Source organism: Pezoporus flaviventris, unplaced genomic scaffold (genome assembly GCF_033815535.1).
Source record: "Pezoporus flaviventris isolate CSIRO_AGI_PZ_B2104156 unplaced genomic scaffold, CSIRO_AGI_Pfla_v1 ptg000023l, whole genome shotgun sequence".
Classification (NCBI taxonomy): Eukaryota; Metazoa; Chordata; class Aves; order Psittaciformes; family Psittacidae; genus Pezoporus; species Pezoporus flaviventris.
In genome coordinates this window covers 18,708,649-18,730,151 of record NW_026892571.1, presented here as the reverse complement: position 1 = coordinate 18,730,151, position 21,503 = coordinate 18,708,649, and the positions used below count along the sequence as shown (strand labels likewise).

At 50.4% G+C, this 21,503-nt stretch overlaps 1 long non-coding RNA gene across 2 annotated transcripts; it reads right to left on the bottom strand.

Moving 5' to 3' along the window:
• Nucleotides 1-4,001: 4,001 nt before the first annotated feature.
• Nucleotides 4,002-19,669, bottom strand: LOC133271220 (uncharacterized). Of its 2 annotated transcripts, none has more exons than XR_009744040.1 (2): nucleotides 19,650-19,669; nucleotides 4,002-5,535 (listed from the first exon to the last, which is right to left on the bottom strand). It is a non-coding gene; the product is annotated as an uncharacterized LOC133271220 (long non-coding RNA). The 2 variants fall into 2 exon arrangements; XR_009744039.1 differs by lacking the exon at nucleotides 19,650-19,669 and adding an exon at nucleotides 19,491-19,603.
• Nucleotides 19,670-21,503: the final 1,834 nt, after the last annotated feature.

The window sequence follows — 21,503 nt, the reverse complement described above, 5'->3', positions numbered from 1 at the left end:
TGGCTGGAGAGTGCAGCCTGATGCTGCTGCAGCAGAGGGTTGCCAGAAGCCCCTGTGGGCATCAGGTAAGGCCATACCTGAAGGACTAAGCACTTGCTTCCTGGTATATTGTCCTTTCCCTGCAGCTAATATCCTTTCCTTTCACTCCACATCTCGCCCATGGGGTGGGAAGTGACTCTATCATTACTCACGGTCTGGCAGGCTGATTGCTGCATAAACGTTTGGTTTTGTTCTTATCCCTGCAGGTATTCATTAATCATCCCACCAGGTCCATCCCCAACAAGTGCCCAGCACACAGCATTGCCTGCAGGCAAGATTCTAATCTGAGGGTAACAGGGAATTAAACCCAAGAATGACTGTAGCCCTTTTAAGCCACACGCAGTTCAATCAACAATATGAAGGCTTCCTTAGATACATTTCTAAGACATTAGACACCCCAGATCAAGACTTATTAAACCCCAGACCCTGCAGTTTACCTGCCCTTATTTCTCACCCTAGTGCCCCAGTATATTAGCTGGAGGTCACCTCCCCAAACCCAACACATCCCCACTAGCAGGACCGCACTCCTAGTTTATGTCAAGCACTTCTATCCTTGGGTAACAAGCAATAAAAACATCAAGCAATATCAAAGTACCTGGTGCAAGGAGGAGGCGATGCGATGCCAGCTCCCAACCTGGCTCTGCTGCACATCACTTTGTGGTGTGCCACCCCAGGAGCTCTGCTTTCAGATAAGCAGCCCCCCTGGCTCCTTTTCTGTGCTAAAAACCATCATACACAGCCCTTACTAATAAGCAGGATATAGCCAGTGAGGCATGCCCCTGGCTAAGCTGCTCCATGGAAAACCCAGAGCATGGCAGGGAGCTGAGCTGAGGCAAAGAGCTGCAGGTGCTGATCACAATACTTAAATGCAAATGACAACAAACACCACTCACAAGATAAACAGCAACACATGGGAGCACACCAGAACCCATACAAAAATGCACTGCAGCAGCTCTACTTCCTATTTCCTTTTCCTTAGAACTCTGAAAATAATAGCTGCAAAGGTCAGGGGCTTTGGGGACAGTTGAATGCAAACAGGCAGCAAAGAACACTCAGGAGCCAGGTCCCAAACCCCATTTCCAGCCTGATCCTTCCTACTGATTTCCTACCTGGAGTACCATCAGGAGCAACGCACTGCAATGCAGAAGCTGATTTATGAGAGGAGCTTTGGTGGCAGCAATACCTGGTGGTGGGATCTAGGGATGCCTAGGGCAGGAGGGACCAGCTCAGTGATGCAGCGTGGGGCTGCCAGAGCCTAAAAGCCAGCTTTGGGTCTGAATCAGCTCTTTTCTGGTGATGCCCGCTGAAGTGTCTCTTGCAAACAACCAAATTCCAACTGGTTTTTATGTTGAAGCAGCACCAAGGCTCCTGGCCAAAATCAGCATTGAACTGTGAGAGTCTGCACAGATACTGAGGTGTGCTTGGTCTAACAGCCTAGGGGAAAGGACACACAAAGCAGAGCAGGAATCATCACCCAGACCCTGTGTGTTGCACCATCACCAGAACCACCTTCCTCCCCCTCCTCACCATGGTGCACTGTGACCCCCAAATGGCAGCACCATCCCTGGTGGCAAATGAGGCCCTGGGCACTGTGGTGGGACCAGCACTAGTTAAATACCCCAAAAAGACACAAACAGCAAGGTGGGGTGAGCTGGTGGGAGCAGGACTGCAGGTCCTATTCACAGCAAGGATCCCAGCGACTATCTAATGGTCTGACACACACTGTACAGGGTATCTGAGATACCAGTTGGTGTCTGTTTAATGTTAAAGGTCAGGGAAGTGGCCCAAGGTTTGGTGAAAGAGAAAAGAAAGAAGGGTCTAGCTAAAAAGAGTGGGGAAAGTCAGGTGCGAAGAAGAGAGGTTATCCCCATGGCCAGGTAGCGTGGTGAAAGTATTTTACTCTAGCTTGTATTGCTTGTAGTCATCAAAATATAGAAGGGATGATAAATGCCTGTTTGAAGACAAAATGCAACAGGAATAGAATCATTGAATCATAGAATAGTTCGGGTTGGAAAGCACCTTAAGATCACCCAGTTCTAACCCCCTGCCATGGGCAGGGACACCTCACACTAAACCATGGCACCCAAGGCTTTGTCCAACCTGGCTTTGAACACTGCCAGGGATGGAGCATTCACAACCTCCCTGGGCAACCCATTCCAGTGCCTCACCACCCTCACAGGAAAGAATTTCCTCCTTATATCCAATCTAAACTTCCCCTGTTTCAGTTTGAACCCGTTACCCCTTGTCCTGTCACTACAGTCCCTAATGAAGAGTCCCTCCCCAGCATCCATAGCAAGGACTTAATTTCAAATAGTTAAAGTATGTCTTGGTCCAAGGCTGAGAGATCCTTGGCAAGTAAGTGATGAAAAGGGCTTGAAGTCGATGAAAGAGGCAGTATCAGGAAATGGGAACTGAAGCAATATCTACTGGTGGGAAAAGAGAAGTGGCCGGGATATTTCTCAGCTGGTTTCACATCCAGGCACCTCCTTCCACACACAGTCACTCCTGCTTTATAGTGAGTGGGAAAGTGAGAGGTCTGAGCCAGGCTCTGTATCACCAAGGGTATAAGGATGCCAATGGAAACACACGAGTGGGAATGATTCATGGAGCACTTCATATTTAAGACACCATTTTCCCTCTCATGCAAAAGCTGCAATAGGGAGAACAACCCCTCAGTTGCAAAGTGCAAAGTCTGGCTTCCTGCTGGCATGTTTGAATTGTTTTCTACCCAGAGGAGAAAACATTAAAACCAAAAGGATCGTTACTTATGCTTGGCATTAAGGACTATTTTGGCTTAGTAAATGAATGTGTAAGTGGTAGGAGTAAGATGCAGACTAAAGAGCATGGCAAAGTGTAGAGGACACATTGCAGCTTGGTACCCAAATGTGGATGGATGGCAGGAAGAGTTACAGAAGCACTGGGGCAAATTAGCACTGAGCTCCTATCCAGCACCAAAAGTTGCTTTGGGACATGGGTTCATATTGGTCTCATACATGGGGATCACAAGACACCCCCAGAATAAAGTGACCCCCGACTCATGCCTATGGGGCCAGCACAGAAGGCTGCGAGTAGGGACACTTGTGCTTGTTCCGGCTGTAGCATCTGTGTCACCTCCCTCCAGATCTGTAGTTGTGCAGGTTTATTTTAGAAGACCCAAGTAGAGGGGCAGGTTTATGTTTCTGCTTACTTATATTTACATCATAAACCACATAAATACATCCCAGCACCGCAGCAACCGACCACACGAGCCAACAGACAACAGCCTTCCTTGGCTGTACCCAGAGACTGGGCTTGGTTTAATTCCTAACATAACTCTGCCAAACAGGGACTTCCTGCTTCTTCCTATTGTAACTCAGGGTATTGTATGCTGTCTAAAAACACATTTGGAGAGGCTGTTTTATTGCGGGTGTTTCTTCAGTAGCAGTTTGTAACTTATATTCTCACCTGTCAGCTGCTTCATCCCAATCTGCTTTGGAATTGGGCAGTGAAGTTTAATGATGTTAAAGTAAAACCTCTCAAAGATTAAGGAGGAAAAAGCTGTTTGGACTTTGAAAAGAGGGGTTTAGAGAGTGGGTGCACAGATAACAGCAGTGAGAAAGGGAAGTGCTGCTCAGGATTTCTCTGTTCACAACACTTGAATGCTTGCAGCAGATGGGGGTCCTGTGCACAGTGACTGTGGCTTCCACCCCGAGCAGCTCTTTACCTTCCATCAAACACAAATCTGGGTCTCCATCACCACTACCTAAGGCAGGATTTCTAGTGCAAAGGAGGAAACCGGCGTAGCTGGAGCCACAGGTAATGCAGTTAATTCAGAGGAGAACGCAGGGGGTTTGCACCCACCGCAGGCTGCAGGGATGGAGGAGGGCAAGGAATGAGTGTGATCCGGGCACACGGGTTCTGTGTTGTGTCCCCATCTTAAAACACATAACAAGGAGGATGCAATTCACTACAGGTCTGTTTTTCACCATCTCTCAGAGTCATTTAGAAACACCAGCAGGGACCGGTGAAGCAGCAATACGATGACTGAACTTACACTCACCTCTAAGCAGCCTGGGAAACAGTAACCACAAACTTGAAGTGAATATATCCAAAGCCACAGGGATTCTGCCTCTTTTTTTTTGATCTCTCCCCCCCCCCCCCTTTTTTAGCTCATCAGCCACAATACTTTATAAATACATTTGTAATATATCAAAAAAGAAGAACTGAAAACTCCAGAGGTGCATTTTATGCAGTATGAAATGTGGTCATCTCCAGTTTCATATCTTATATCTGGCTTTTGCTGTATTCCAGGATAAGACTCAGCTTGAAAGGAGCTGTATAATGGCCTATATGGACAAATCTTACATATACAAAGGAGAAATGCATCCTGCCAGCATCCTTGAGGAAATCTGCATCTGAAATCTGAACTAAAATGTGGATCTTCAAAGATGTTTGTTTTTTTTCCCAAAACCTGTTTTATTAAACTCCTCTTTAACATCCTTAATTTAATTTTCAGTGCAGATGATGCTACTTATCAAATGCTTTCTAAATAATATCTGAGTAGGTATAGCACTGTATTTTAGGATAAGAAACCTACATATAGTTGCTCAGTTAGTGAAGTCCCTGTTTCAAACCTCCTTCAAATAGTGTGACAACCCCAGAGGCTATATTGTAGAGATACAATATACACATTCATTCCACCATGTCCCCATGTGCCTGTGGGAATACGAGCTTTACATTCCTGATACATTCACAAGCCGATTTCTAATGAACCAAGTAGTTCCAGGAAGGCGAAACGTGCTCCTGAAGAGAGGGATTGAAGTGGGATGAGTTAGTTCAGCCGAGGTTGGTCTTTCTTTTGCGCTAGGCAGGGGAAGCCCTTGCTGGGATCCCTGGTTTTGGTCATTTGGCCACTGAAATCCAGAGGGACCTGATAACGACCTTGGTAGGGTCAGAGTTTGAACGTCAGTGAAGGTAAATCCAGCAGTAACAGACACAAACAAGGTCAAAACCTCCAACAGCGACGCGATGTGAGGTGGCAACCGTCCTTCATTGCCTCACACCACGGCTGCGTGCCGAGGCAGTTGGCTGCTTCCATGAGAATGAATCCACTTCTCTGGAAGTGACCTAAAACCACACAGCTGCAATGCCAGCATTCCCAACGCCCCCACGAAGAGCAGGCACAGGCTGTGTTCTGGCTGCAGCAGGCATGAGAAACGCCAGAACTAAGATCTTAGTCTTTCCCAGTTGCAAAGCGCGTGGCTCAGAGCCTGGATGCAGGAGCAGGAGTGACTCAACCGACTTTCTTCTGCTTTTCCCTGCAGTGTCCCCTTGTCACAACAGCCACCCAACAGCTGCTGCACGGTGAAAGCTTCCCCATGGCCACTGCCCAGGCTCCGGGTGTGCAGCCCATCAACCGCGGCTCCACGAGCATCCACATCCCTGCTTCCAACAGGGACCTTTCCCAGCTCTGGCTTCATCCCGTGCCTCTTCTGGCTATAAACCATGGATCAGGAGCTGTAAAGAAAGGGGCAATGTTAGCATATTGAATATTACTGTATTCTTAGATCAGCTGGTAAAAAGAATTCTTTCTTCGCCAAAATGTATTGATTTCTTTACATGCCGATACCCATTCTCCCTGAAAGTGTTATATTTAGATATTTATTTATATATATTTATTATATTATGATATATTATGTTATATTATATTTTATATTATTTTTATATATATATATTTATATTTACACACACGCACACATTTTTACCGCACTGGTACCAAACTAGCTGACAGTGTTACCTTCAGTGGACAGCAGGGTCTGCCCTGCAGAAGGCATCACCACGGCAAGACGTGAAGATGGAGAACTGCATTTTCTAATGCTCCTACCCTGAGGTCACTTCCAAGACAAGGATTCTCTCCTCACGGTCCAGCTGGAAGGTGAAAAACCTAAACTGGGGAGCCTAAAACTTCTGTAACCCTCCACCAAGAGCCGTGGGTGTCCTCGCAGAGCCTCTGCTTCCCCAAAGTTTACCCATTTCTGCCTCCTCAGCTCACTGTGAAAACCAATTTCACATATTCCTTACCTCCTGTGCTGTCCAAAGGTGCTTTTACTGTCTAAGATCTGCTTTCTGCATGACCCAAGATAATGCTTAAACACTTGGATGTGACAATGTCCAGCTTGTAACAAGAACGAGCTGGAGGTGTTCGGTCATGCTGGGACTTGCAGGCTTTCCATGCCTTGTCCTGTGCATCACAATGACTAACGCAGGGCTTGCTGCTGGCTAGGAATAGAGCAAGGAGGTATCTGAAGCTCTGGAGTTTATGGCTACCCAAGCAATGAAACTCAAGCACATTGCATACAATGAGAAATGCGAACCAAGACAAGGAATTCTGCGCTGCTGAAGACCCAGGAGATGGCTCTGGCATGGGGATAAGCTCCAGCCTTCAGCTTTATTTCCATCGTTTTCAGCTTCTGGAAAAGGGAATGTAAATAAGTAGTAGATCAGATTGTTCTGGTGCTCTAAAACATTGTACTTGGCGTGCATTTCAGCTTATTCTCTTTCATTCATGCAAAGGCACTGCTTAATGCTTTCCTGTCAGCAGCCAGCCCTAACCTAAAACACACCCGCTGGATGATGTAAAATTCCTTGACCAATATTAATAAGCAACAACCACCAGCCACTCAAAAGAAGGTTGGAAATAGCTGATGTAAACCCCAGGACAAGTCCTTTGCAGAAGCTTCCTCACTTCTCAGCCATTCCCGTTCGGGTAGGATGAACTCAGGCATCATCCTGGGAAGCAGCTGTGGTTGTATCCTGCATTTACAGGGCTTCCAACCGTGTTTCAGCTGAATTTCCCTGCACAACAGCGAGGGCTGGTGGCAGTCCTACTTATTTATGGAGTCAGTGGAAAGCCACATGAGCTGGCATCACTCCCACAGCATCCGTCACCTGCGCCTTGCACACAGCCAGCGCTGGTTAGCAATAGAAAGCACATGAACATAAAGGGGTGACTCAACTACATCACGAAACGAGATGAAATCAAATACTTCAATGTGCAGAGCATTGTTTGTCTCAAACAACTAAAACAAATGTTGAAATCTGAGTTGTTTGGAGCTTGCTCATCACCGCGCTTTTGTCTCAGGAAACGTGATTTAGATCAAAAGGGAATTTCCCACCAGCATAAATCACCCCGTATAAATATAAACCCAAAATAAAGGGCTTCAGTTGTGTTTATTATAACAAGAAACCCCACCAAGAGCAGCTGTCTTGTGGAAATGAGATGAAATACTTGGGGTTTTCTCAGCCCCTGACCTGTGTCCACCTGAGCCACCATCAACCCATGAAGTTTCTAAGGAACTTTTGCACCTCCTGACCTCACTTCCGTGGTCAGAGTCCTCAGCCAACCTGCACCACTCACAGCACAATGTATTTAACCTTTAACTTAACCTTGGTGCTATCCCATGGACGTTCATGACCACAAACAAGTCTGTCCCCAGGGGATGCAGCCCTGTTTCCTGACGCACCCTGCCCTGTTTTGATACTAAGGAGCACCACAGTGGGTGACTGCCCTCAGAGAGGGGCTCACTGGAGACCCTTCCTATGCTGTATTTAGAAAGGGTGACTGAAAAACCTGACAATGTGGGATTTCAGCTTCATACCCGACAAATTCTTTTATCTCCATTAACATCCGTCAACACACTGACAAGACAAGAAGAAAACGTCAAGGCCAACTTACATAATACTGCTAATATCAGTAGGTTGAGTCACAGAACTTATGTCAAAGTTTCCTGCAGAGACTGTTTCATTTGCTTATGGCTTTTCTTTTCCAAGCTCAAGCAAGCACCTTTGGAGCCCATCTAAAACCAAGCCAAGAAATGCAAGCTTGAAGTTGACCTTCAAATGTGCGAGATGATAAAGGAGGCAACTTCACCAAAACAGAGCGAGCCCTCGCCATGAGCTGCGGCATCACCTTCCTCCTCTCACCCTGCTCCTCACGCTTCAGAAACCACAGCTCTCTGAAGCTCTGCTCACCACGGCTCAGCCTGGGTTGTGCAGCTATTTCCAGCACCGCCGCTGTACAGCGGCCAAGTTCACAGAATTATTTATGTGATTTTTCAGAACTTCCTCCAAGGGTCTCTCTCTCTTTTTTCCCATACTCAACGTTTTTGCTCTTCCTAGGTCAAGCAAAAGGCATCTTTGCCTTGGCGTCGTGCCTATCTGCGTGCTCCAGTTGCTGCAGTTCTTATGGTGGGTGCCAGCTCCCAGGGCGGGTGGAAAAGGCTGGGCAGGGGGGACCCCACTTATTTACTAAGAGCCCATCAAAAACTATCTCCGTAGAGCAGATCCAGCCCCTTCAGAGCTGAAAGGGCAAGGATTTGGGTGCTTCCCCATGGGAAGGCAGTTCCCAGGCGGCTTCCTGCTGGGTACATGCTTTGCAGACTGAAAGCACTGCTGGTTTTCCTCCCTTTTTATGTCCATTGTGAGGCCTGCGTTGAGTTCCCCATCCTGCTGAGGACTTCACTGAGCGCTGTTATGTGCCAGTGCTCTGAGTTATTGCCCTGCTTGAAGGCAGAAAGGAAGGCAGTGGAAATGACACTGGCGGGGTGTAAGTGCAGAAGCACCGTGAGCAGACACATGCTCCAACGGATGCTAAAGGCAGAAATTCTGTTTTCTGACAAATCCCCAACTCCAACCCTATAATACACAAGGTCCATGCAAGACTCTTGGATGGACATCAAGCAAGTGCAGATACAAAGCTTGCACATGCCAGTTTACAACAGCAGAGGATTGACCTCTTTAATCCCCTGCTCTCATCTGTTAATAAAGCACAGAAAGTAGGCTCGGTGGTGCTGCGTTCTGCTAAACTCAGGCTCCAAAACCAGCTCCAAGTCTCAACAGCCATGGATGAGATGTTCCTGGGGCTTTGCTCATTCACCCTCTTGGGTCCCCAAGCTCTGGGAGGGCGGCAGCTCCCCGCATGCAGAGCTCAGCGTGTAGTTATTAATACAGCACACCACGGGAGGAGGGGGTGAGCGTACTTGTGTGATGGAAGCCACCAGGCTGAAACATTCAGAGCATCAAACACAGAGGACATTCAATCCTAGAATCCCAGGGTGGAAGCAACCTCAAAGATCACCTGCTCCAACCTTCTAGGCAAAGCAAGGCCTAGACTAGATGTCCCATTCAATGTACTCAAGTGTTTTTCTTCCTTTTATCAATGGCTGCTTCGACTCTTCAACTTTTTTCCTGCTTGACATGCAAATGCTGCCTCAAGCTCTTGCTGTTCCCATGTCAGGTGAATGCAGTCAGCTTTCTCACAGCAAAATCACCCAAAAGCCTTGAAACCTGAAAGACACGGGATTGCCAAGGAGAAGAGACTCCATATGCACCCTCAGCTCCTGCTCCAACCTGGCCCAGCCTCTGGTGCAGCAGCAGAGGTGTGCATGAGGCATGAGGATAGACCATGCCTAATTCTCAGCTGATGCTGCAACACTCAGCTCCTCCCTCATCCACGTTAATCAGGCATCACCCACCTGCGAGTGCAAGAGGCAGGGCAGGGCTGCAGTGAGGGACAGGGCACTGCTGGCAGCTATTGCAGCCCTGAGAAACAGCCGAGTCAGCCTCACATGGGATAAACTGTTGACTCATATTTCCAGTTTCTGATGGTTCCAACCAAAATGCATCTGTTGGGAATTCACGTGATTCCGGGCTTTCCTGTGTGAGCCCCCTCCCTTATTCCCTCATTCCCTTAAAACGTCCAGTGCTGCATTTCTCAATGGAAAGTGCAATTCCTAAGGCTCCCAAGGGCCCAGATACCTGGTGAGGATACGGTGGCAATGAGGATGAGCTAAAGCCATCACTCACAGCTCTGGCAGACAGAGCGCCCCGCAAGCAGGGGGACCTCAGCCCTGCACTCCTGACTGCGGAGAAGAAAGCAGGAGGCAATTGAAAGGCAATTACTTGAGAACAATTAATCAGAGGTGGGAGATAGCGGAGGTAACCACAGGAGCAAGCCTTTGGAGCTACCTGCCAGCACTGCAAGCGCCGGAGGGAGAGTTGGAATATCAGTGCGTGGGCAAGGAAGAATGCTTTATCTTGGGAGCACCCAAACATCTCCTTCTATCGCCTTAATCAAGCCTTAATTCATTCTAGCAATGAAATTAAAACAAGAAATCAAACGCAGGAGTATGGAAAACCTAAGCTGCCTGCCTAGATAAGTAACTCTGATAATTTCATTCACCTTAATCATGTGAACCAACGCTATAATGAAGGTCATGGTGGGAACTCTCTACATCAACAGGAAGCATGAAGCAACGCTTGAAGCTGAAGATTAGCATCAGGAAACCTGCTGCTATTTGCTTTTCCTCTCTATTCTGTACTTTCATCATCTATAAAACAGGAATACCGACACTCTTGCTAGCCAGGTGATGCATACTAAAACAATTCATTAATGTTTATGGGGCAATCAGAGAGGTTCAGATGAAAAGGGCTGAAGATATGAAACCGCAAAAGGCTGCAAATGCTTCACATGTGCCAGTGCGCCAGGGCTGCAGATTGCTCTACAAGGACCAAACCAGGGCAGGGCAGCGCTCTGGAAGCAAAGGAGACAAGGCTAAAAGCTATGGCTAAGGACCTTGGGAAGCGTCCCAGCTGAATACTCCTTTTCAAATCTATTATGTTGCAAGGCTGTCAGAGATCCATAAAGGGAAGGCTTTATTTCCCCCTCACTGCCCAAAAGTCAGACTGACTTGGGCCATTTCTTCCTGTTGCTGGACAGGAAAAGATGCTTCCCATGGCAGCTGGAAGGGTTATTTCAGGGTGAACCTAGCAAGGCTAAAATGAAACTAAATTACATACATAAGTCTAGGAAATGCTGGTTGTAACACAGCTCCAAAGTGCTAGCTGTGCTCATTAAACAGTGCTGATTAAATCAAAGAGACCTCCATCAGCAACTTGTGATCCTGCAGAGCAGGATTAACTTAGCAAGAGAGTTCAATTTTTTTCTGAGTGCATTTTACAATACCCGGACGTGAGAGCAGTTTTCTGTGTGCAGCCCAGCAGCCAAAATTACCCTTGCTATTAGGCCGCAGCTAACTGGGTATGAAGCACACTGCCCACTTCACTGCGTAAGCCCGAGGATGAGACAAACCTGTTCAGTCAATCTGCTTGTTCTGACAAAGCACTTTGCTTGCAGCCATGTGATTTCCAAGGAAGTTCCCTCAGTGATGCTTTTCATTTCCAGTAGGTTGAAATGCTCTTGAAGCATTCCATGAGAGAAACATCATCATAGAATCCCAGACTGGTTTGGATTGGAAGGGACCTTAAAGCTCATCCAGTTCCAACCCCTACCATGGGGAGGGACGCCTCCCACTAGAGCAGCTTGCTCCAAGCTCCATCAAAAAAGCCAAGATAGTTTTGCTTTGCCAATTTTCTGGCAAAAGGGTACCCCGCTATGGGCTTAGCTGCTCTCTTTGTGCAGACCAACCCAAAACAGCCTCTGCCAGGCTGTGTGCTGCTCAGCTCCGCTTTGCACCGATTTACAAGAAGCAGTATTTCCCATCCTGGTGACTCAAGGTTCGTGCAGTACATCATGACTTCTTATTTATGGCATAGTGACCCTTCGCCTGGCTCCAAGGATACCTGGCACTACCTACCCCGCCAGGTTTAAAGCAACCATGGACACTCCTCACCACAGTAACCCTGATCATCGTGATTGGGTTTGTTCCTTCAAACCACAGGATTTGCTCTCAGGGTGTCTAATTCCTGTTAATTCAACCCACTGTGATAGAGGCACCCACAGAATTCTTCCCTGTGAGGGTGCTGAGGTGCTGGCACAGGGTGCCCAGAGAAGCTGTGGCTGCCCCATCCCTGGCAGTGCTCAAGGCCAGGTTGGACACAGGGGCTTGGAGCAAGCTGCTCTAGTGGAAGGGGTCCCTGCCCGTGGCAGGGGTTGGAGCTGGAGGAGCAGGGTGTTCTTTCCAGCATTATACCAATGACAAAGGAAAGCTCCTGCTAACATGGCCTCAGCCATCAGGGCTGTTTCTGCCATGATAGGACAAGGGGTAATGGGTACAAACTGGAACACAAGAGGTTCCACTTGAGAAGAAACTTCTTCTCAGTGAGGGTGACGGAACACTGGAACAGGCTGCCCAGGGAGGTTGTGGAGTCCCCTTCTCTGGAGACATTCAAAACCCGCCTGGACACATTCCTGTGTAACATTATCTAGGTGTTCCTGCTCCGGCAGGGGGATTGAACTAGATGATCTTTCGAGGTCCCTTCCAATCTCTAGCATACTGTGATACTGTGATGCACTCAGCTCTCAGAAACGGCAGTGCCAGGAGGAAACCAGACACGTACACAGAAACACATCCAAGGCAAACACGGCAACGTTGCAAGCCCAAACAAACAGAAAGTTCACTTGGAAGCTACAGTCCTTCCTGCTCAAGGCCATAACACAGCCACGGGGCTCACCACAGCACAGTCACCTTCTTGGGTTCACCTTCCTCAGGCTCAAGATACCGCGCAAGTCCCCAGCTCACCGCAGCCAGCACCTGCCCGGCTCCTGCGGTGGGGCCATTGGCACATGAGGAAGGCAAAACTCATCCTAGGGCAAGCAGAGGCTCAGAAACGTGGCTGCATGGTCTGCAGTCAGCCAGCCTTTGAGTTAAGGGTATTTATAAGGTGGGCTGGCAAGCCTGGCTCTGCTTCTCCAACTGTCTCTGTTTGGATGAAGACCTGGATGCTCCAGTCCAGCCCAAATGGCCTCTAATGGAAAGCAGGGTGTGAGGAGAAGGGGGACAGGGCAGTGGTGCACATCTCTGCCTTGGTGTGCACCTAACCCCACAACCAGAGCATACAGCAAGCAGCAGCTACAGACATGACTCCCAGGGCAGCAGCTTATCCACATTCCAGCTGTGTTACTTCAATAAGAAAATAGGGGCAGCCACAATGGATACGTTTTTCATTTCCCCATCGTGCTTTGGAGGCAAAAGAGCAGACGTTCTCAAACGGATTTGGTACTATAATAGTGAATATCGTATCACTGGACACACATAGAGGCTTTTTTGTCCCTTGCTCTGTGTCTGCTCTTGGTTCTAAACAAAGGACAAGATAAATTAAAGAGTAAGAAGTACTTCAACAAATAGATACACTTCCCCCCTGCCCCCCCAAACTGTCTCAGTTCTGTTTATTCTGGCTGGGAGACAGCATCCTCCATTCCTCTCAAACATACCAAACAAAACCCGAGCCAATGGCGTGAGTCCTGTAATGAAGGTCACAAGTCTGGGTTTGCTGGTGTGCAGCCAAGCATTATACCCAGGGCAGGACTCACCTAAGCTTCATCTGAAATGGGCTGAGTATCAAAAAACTGCAAGAAAAAGCGCTTTGGGAATGCTTTCCTCTCCAAAGACAAGAGCAAAGCTTGAGGGTCCTCTGGAGTGCTGCATCTAAAGGAAGCTGCAGGGTGAGCTGTGATCTGCTGAGGTCAATGGCAAAGCTCCTCTCCACCTGGGGCTGTACCCAGCTAGGGAGGAGGGTAGCTCAGAAAGAGGAGGGAGGGCTCACTGCTCAACCCCTGCAAATAAAGGAGTCATTTCCCAGCTGAGAAACTCACCTGGGGCATCAGTGCCTTAAAATAGCAGTGGTGACTCCACCATGGCAAACAGCAGCCGCTCCCTGCACATGAGGGATGTGCGCTATGGCAAACAGAGGGTTCTCTCTAAACAAGGAAATCAGCACAAGGAGGACTTGCAGATTATGTTGTTGACACAAGAAAACCTGCTTCAGCTCGTAAGTCTGTTGTTTGCTTGACAGAGAAGAAACCAAATTGGCTTTGAACAGAGTGCTGGCAATAAGGCTCAGCAGCTCAGCTGGGACGGCTCGGGGTGTGGATGGAGAGGAGTGGGAGTTTGCACTACAGCTGCTTGGAAACCACAGAATCATAGACTGTTGGATTGAGGGCACCTTAAGGCTCCCCCAGCTCCAACCCCTGCCACGGGCAGGGACACCTTCCACAAGAGCAGCTTGCTCCAAGCCCCATCCAATGTGTGCCAGCTGGAGAGGGATGCCCGGGGGTGGCAGGAGCTCTTAGGGAAGGCAGAAGAGAGGAAGAGCTTTGCTGCAGGTGATTCCAGCTTAAAGTACCTGTGGGACACTCTCACACGATTACAGTGCACTGTTCTTCATCTATTGGAACCAATACAACCAGTTTCGGAGGAGGGTAATACAAGTTAAAGCTCTTTTAGAGGCAGCTCTTCCAGAGCACCTTCATGTGCTGCAGAACCTCCTGTCTTTATGCTGTTATGGGCAGGTTGTCACACACTCGACTTTTATTAACCACAATACTTGTGCAGAGGAAGGTGATGCAATGGCTACTTGGGAAGTGTCAGCTATTTCATACAATGCTGTTTATTGTGCCAGAAAAGCCTCTCAAAATGGAACAGTTGCTGCTGCGGTTCCTGACCTCCCCAAAAGGCTTTTGGCTGTGCCTTTTCCTCCTGAAAGGGAGGCAAAAATGCCAGGATGCAAAAATTAGTGCACGTTAGTGAGGAAGCGAAATGGAGCAGCAGCAGCAGCACTGCCCCTGACCTGTGATCCTCCTCCCTGCATCTGCTCTGGCTTCTCCTGGGGGCTGAACTCCAAGGGTTGAATGGATAGAACAATCCTTTCTCTCTATCTAATCTCTTCTCTGCCCCATTATCTCAGCACAAACACATGTTGGTTTCTCCACTGCTCAGTTAAACCCTCTCGGGAGCAGCAGCCGTGGCACTGCCTAGGCTGCAAATGGGGCTGGTCCATCCTTGTCGAGGAAAAGAGGTGGCATTGCTCCCCCAGGAAAGGCTCACAGAAGGGAGCCTTGATCCATGCAAATACCACACGTGGAATTTCAATGCCTGCTTGTTTTATGTCGCTTTCAGTTACCCTTGTCTCATAAGGGGCATAAAATCAGGTCAGCTTCACCAGCTCCAGCCATCTCCATCATCACTAACCTCACAAGAGCCTGCTGCATTCAGGCATGTTTCATCATCCATCAGCAACAAAAAGACTTAAACCACAACCTAATACATTGACAAAACCAGATATAGGTGATAAACAGCAACTTATCAATGTGCATTAAAAGCAGATGGGTAACAGAGTTACGGACTGGTTTGTTTTGGAAGGGACCTTAAAGCTCACCCGGTTCCAACCCCTGCCATGTCCAACCCTGAACACTTCCAGTTCCATCTTGCTGCTGCACATCTACTCGATCTAACACATCCATAATAACACATCACTAGAAGCAAAATCACATCAGTCAACCTGCAACGGGGATGCTCTGCAAAGCCACTTCCTCAGCAGCAGAAAGTCGGGGGAGCAGAAACAGCTGCTGCATAAAGGAGCCCGCACACACGCTGCTGCCCTAGTGACAATAAATAGTCCCTAATGCAGCCTTTCCACTGTGCAGCCCGTCTGGGGACCAATATCCTCTGGAAATCATTAACTCCAAGAGGCTACACAGACAGAAATGTGATAAATGGAGACTGATAAAACTCAGTTTTCTCCAGATTAAAACTGAATTCTGTTTTCAGGCTCCTGGTGTGCTCTCACTCTCAGAGGCCCGATGGTGTGGTTGCCTTTCATCCACCGGCTGCTTGGTAACTCCTAAACTGTGGGACCTGCCTGTGGACTCAGTGGGACTGGGACACATTCCTGCAGCATCCACCAGGGGTTTGGTCCAGACACACAAGGGCAGCTGGATTTCCCCGCTCTGCACCATGGGATGAGGCAAATGCTGTTTCATCTGTAGAGTCAGGAGCAAAGCTGCTGATTCACATGGAGGTGCCAGCAGGCACCTCTGGTTCACCCAGTGAGTTAAGATCTACCGTAAATAAGATGAACCCTTTCCTGTAAACGAGTGGCAGAACTGGTTTTGCAGCCCTTGCCAATTTGCTGATAGAAAACAAGGTGCTTATAAGGGAAAGCGAGTGAGCTTGATTCAGCTTAATCACTGGGTTAATGAACTGTGCACCAGAGGAACACCACTGAAGTTGCATAACTTGTATAAAACCTCCTTCGGTAGGGTTCACTTGAAACAACAGCATCTCACCCATGAAACCATCGCCTCCAACAGCAGGAGACTGATGCTCCCAGGAGCTGGTAAAGAAGAGAGGAGAAGCTGCCCTGAGGCTTTTCTCTAGACCACTAAGGTCAGTAAAGTCACACAAGGCATTCCCCTTCCTCCAGGGGCACAGTGTTATTTGGGCTCTTAAATTTAGCAGCACAAGGATAAGTTGTGGATATTGTTAGGGTGCTGAGGCACTGGAATGGGTTGCCCAGGGAGGCTGTGAATGCTCCATCCCTGGCGGTGTTCAAGGCCAGGCTGGACAAAGCCTTGGGTGAGATGGTTTAGTGTGAGGTGTCCCTGCCCATGGCAGGGGGTTGGAACTGGGTGATCTTAAGGTCCTTTCCAACCTGAACTATTCTGTGATTCTATGATTCTATATACTTTGCTAAAGTCCTAGAATGGTTTGGGTTGGAAGGGATCTGAGCAAGGCTGGCATTGCTGGAGGAGGAATAGATGATACATGGATGGATTAGTGGGGATGGATGGGCTCATGAGCAGAGCAAGTTACTGCGCTCATGAACACAACTTCTGTCCTGCACAGCACAAACTGGGTGGCAAAACGTGGTTACAGGAGTTGTGTATCGTGATAAACTCATCTCACGTGTAAACACAGGTTCCCTTGGGTGCCCTCAGATACCGACCCAAGGGGGAGACACAGGAGGAGGTGATCCCACAACAGCAGGCGCTGGCTCCGCTGGACCTCCGCAAGGCACAGCAGCGCCAGGCAAGTAATAGCACGGTATGAAACCGGGCTGAGCTTTACTAATCTGCTAAAGAATGACTGCAGGGGGAGCGTATCTGAGCTCAGGAGGGAAGAACCTGCTCTTCCCTCCCTCAACCACAGCCTAGCAAGGGCAGAGTGCTCTGACACCATCTCTGCTTGTTTCTTCAATCAAACCCAGCCGTGCTTTCCCCACCCGACCTGGCTCACTTCTGCAAACCTCTGTTCTCCATCTCCCATGCACACAACCGCCCTTCCAGGCTTCCTCCTGTCTCGCAGCCCTGCATTTGGCACCCAGTGATTCCCACCAGTGCTCCACAGCACCTTCAGCTGAAAAGCCTGGAGCATTTAATAGGAAAAACTCGGTTTGGTTTATTTTAAGCTGTTGTAGCGGAGCTGGCCCAGGCTGGGGTTGTATTTGGCACATGTCCACGGCTGCTGTGCAGCGATAAGCGTGGCTGCTACGGCAGCATCAAGATGAGACAGGAAAGGGTGGGATGGGTGTCAGCTCTTGAACAAGCCGTAACAAACATGGGGCAGGAGGCTGAAACTCCTGACCTACCACACGTGATGAAAAGGCGACCACAGACCCCCTGGGTCACCAAGGAGAGGAAGCCCCACGATGCTGCCGACATGCGTTATGGGGCCAGGAGTGGCACAGAACCAAAGCCAGTTGTGTTTTCATGTGTTTCCATGCTGCAGCCTATGTTAAAGCTCTTTGCTGTCACATCACAGCAGACCTGGCAAGTAACAGCACGGTATCAAGCTGGACTAATCATTAATCTGCTGAAGAATGACTGCAGGGTTGGCTTACCTGAGCTCTGGAGGGAAGAACCTGCTCTTCCTTTCCTCAACCTGAACTTGACCTCTAGCCCTGGGGATAAACCCAACACAGGGGTGAAGTCAATGGGCTCTGTGCAAGGGTCCCAGGGCGAGGAAGAGATGTGGCTCCCACCCGACATCTCAAAGCCACTGCCTGAGGCTGGCTTTGGCTTCCAGAGGGAAAAGAAATGGGCAGAAACAACACGGATCCGTGCCCAGGCTTTGTGAGCTGAGGGCTGGCACTGGGGGTCTGGGCCCCAAGGGTAAGACAGTCACTGCAGGCACAAGCTTGGCACAGGCTATGTGTCACACAGCACAGCTATTGGGTACAGCCAGCACTGGGCTTAAACAAGAACAGAGGAACAGCCCATTGAGGAAAAGGGACAAGTGCAAGCTGCACTTCCAGCAGGCAAGGGAAAAGATGCCGAGTGCGGAGGAAGGCAAAGAGGCTGGACATAAACCACACATGCTTCCAAGTGCTCAAGGCAATGCTCTGGCACAAGACTTTGATCAGACTCGTAAAGCTGAACTCAGTGCATTCATTTCTTCCTGACCGCTGCAATAGGACCAGCAGCCCCATATCCTCAACCTGAGCTGCTCCTCCAAGACCTCTCAGAGCTGCTGTTCTTCTTCCAGGACTGCTCAGGACCTGGAAGCTCTTCAGAGTGCCCAAGTGCCCCCGCAGGGTGCTCTGCAGCCTTTTTAAAGGCAGAAGCGCACTGCGCTTGGCTCACATCATCTTTTGAGCAGTGCTGAGCCTGACCGAGGCTGTTTTGCATTGCTGGACAGCTGATGGTGTTCGCCATCAGGGTAGTGTAAGGGAAGCCTCACAGTGGGTATCAGAATCACAGAATCCCAGCCTGGTTTGTGTTGGAAGAGACCTTAAAGCTCCTCCAGCTCCAGCCCCTGCCACGGGCAGGGACCCCTTCCACTAGAGCAGCTTGCTCCAAACCCCTGTGTCCAACCTGGCCTTGAACACTGCCAGGGATGGGGCAGCCACAGCTTCTCTGGGCACCCTGTGCCAGCGCCTCAGCACCCTCATTTGTGTCTTGTCTGGAACGGACATTCCCAATGCCATGGCCAGGCAGTGCCAGCACAGAGGACACCAGGACAGCCCCCGACAGCCACCAGCACACACAATAACCTGCAGAGACCTCCCTTAGAGCAAGGCAGCCCCAGTGAGGGCCGCAGTGACCCACACGCTGCTCCCCAGGGCTCTCCCCCGCCGATGGGCGCTGCTCTGGGGCAGCTCCTGCAGCAGCGCCCGGAGCCACGGGCGTCTTGCGGGTGCCACTGCCCTCTGCAGTCCCCAGAGGAAGGCACCAGAGCTACAATCATGACTTGACCTGACATAAAACAGGGGAAATAAAGCTCATAGGATGTGCAAATCATCTTCTACTTGGGCAACAGAATCTATTCTCCCTTCCCAAAGGCACATTCCTTGCTCGGAGCAGAGGGAAGCTGGGCAGGCTGTGCTGCTCCAAGGAGAGATCACCACCACCAGGGCCACCTGGGACACAAGGGTCAGTCCTTGCCTCCCTCTTGGCTGGACTAGAATCAGTAAATACCAAGCTGAGGCGCGCATCCAGGACGGAACGTTTTCAGCTCAAACAACTGACAACGGCAGAGTTAAAAGCAACTGGAAACTCAAACCCAGGCACCTGGAATGGGATGAACCGCACCTCCCTGCAGCCCTGCTCGCTCCGGGGGCACGTACATGAAGGACAACTCCAGAGCCGAGGAGCGCCGGCATCCCCGGGCAGAGCAGCGGGCAGGGATGGAGGAAGCGTCAGAAACAGCGCTGATTTCAGCCGCGCTCACACTCACCCGCGGCGGGGGAGGAGGAGGGAACCGCGGAGCCACGACGGGAACCGGGGCCGCATCTCCCCTGACCCCGCAGCCCGCTCACGCATCCAGCTCCGTCCGCGATGCTCCCCCGGTCCCGCCGCTCCCCGCAGCGCGGCTTGCGCGGGGTCCGCCGCTTACCTCCCGCTGCCCGGCCCCGCGCTCCTTTCGCTTTCCCTTTCCCTGCGCAGAGGGGCCGGGCCCGGCCGCGGCCGCCCTCAGGGGAAGGGGCTGCGGGAGGCTCGGCTCGGGCCGGGGCGGAACCCGGAGCGGCGGCACCGCGATGGGCGCTGGGGCAGAGCCTGCCCTGGTCCTCATGGCACCGACCGAGGCCGGTGCTTCCCGGTGCTCGCCGTGACCCGCAGCAGGCAGAGGGACCGCAGCCCTGCACCCCTCGAGGTGCGAAAGAGCCGACCCCGAGGGTGAGGGGGGTTGATTTGGGACCTGGAGATGGGGTGCTTGGGATGTGAGGAGCAACTTCCTTCATGGGAAAACAGCGGCCTCCCAACAGGAGAACTCCTTCTAACCAGCCCCGTTTGTGTCAGCAGGAGCTGTAAGAACACCCGAGCCATAAGATTTCTGATGGCTGAGGACAATTCATGGATAAATCAAAAGGGAATCAAGTTAATTCGCCCCAGGGCCAAAGAACCCTCCAGATGGTCACAATTAAAATGCCTCAGAAGCACGAGTCAACAGTGAAAGAGCATCCCCGTCCAACACAGCTGGGGGAGAGGAGCAATCAGCAGGAACAAGGAGCCTCCTCCCCAGATGTTCTGCTCTAGTCCTTCTGCACGCTCCAGGGAACGACTGCATGCTTCAGAGCTGGTTTCTCCAGGGATGTAATCCCTCATCTTGGCATTTCCTGCTTATCACTCCTGTTATTTACCTTGCCTCGAAGTAAAGCTGTACCAGAGCAGCGAGCAGCAGGTAGCGCAGGGGGTTCTGAGCACAGCCCCTCTTTTGGGGTGTTTTCCCACTGGACACAAGAGGGAAATTCTTCACAGTGAGAACAATCAGCCATGGGAACAATCCCCTCAGGGAAGTGGTGGATTCCCCAGCGTTGGACACTGTTAAGATTTGGCTGGACATGGCGCTGGGACGTCTCATCTAGGTTGTGCTTTGCCTAGAAAGGTTGGTCCAGATGATCCCTATTGTCCCTTCCAACCTGGGATTCCATGGTTCTCTTCACAGGAGCACTCGTTTCTGCACAGGGCTGTGCAGAATGCACCTCACAGCCACCCCCCCCCCCCCCCAGAAGAAAGACCCCAAACCCAAGCAGCCCCGCAGCACACAGGCTGCTGGAGGCCACGGGGATGTCACGTTCCTGGGTTGGTTTGCAAGGGGAAGAGCAAGGCGGGGGCTCAGCCCTGGATCCCAGTGGCCGGTAGGGATTGCACAAGCGCTGCTGCCAGCTCTCCGTGGGGCTGCTCTTCTCCAGGCTGCCCCAGCCCAGCTCTCTCAGCCTGGCTCCAGAGCAGAGCTGCTCCAGCCCTCGCAGCATCTCCATGGCCTCCTCTGGCCCCGCTCCAGCAGCTCCACGTCCCTCTTGTGCTGCTGCCCCAGAGCTGGATCAGGACTGCGGGGGGGGGGGGGGGGTGGTCTCACAGAGTGCAGCAGAGGGGGAGAATCCCCAACTTGTTTCTTAAACCTGCAATGTACCAAACTGAGCTGACCTATAGGGATGCTGGGGAGGGACTCTTCATTAGCGACTGTAGTGACAGGACAGGGGGTAACGGGTTAAAACTGAAACAGGGGAAGTTTAGATTGGATCTAAGGAGGAAATTCTTTCCTGTGAGGGTGCTGAGGCACTGGAATGGGTTGCCCAGGGAGGTTGTGAATGCTCCATCCCTGGCAGTGTTCAAGGCCAGGTTGGACAGAGCCTTGGATGCCATGGTTTAGTGTGAGGTGTCCCTGCCCATGGCAGGGGGGTTGGAACTGGATGATCTCAAGGTCCTTTCCAACCCAAACTATTCTATGGTTCTATAGAAGTACGAT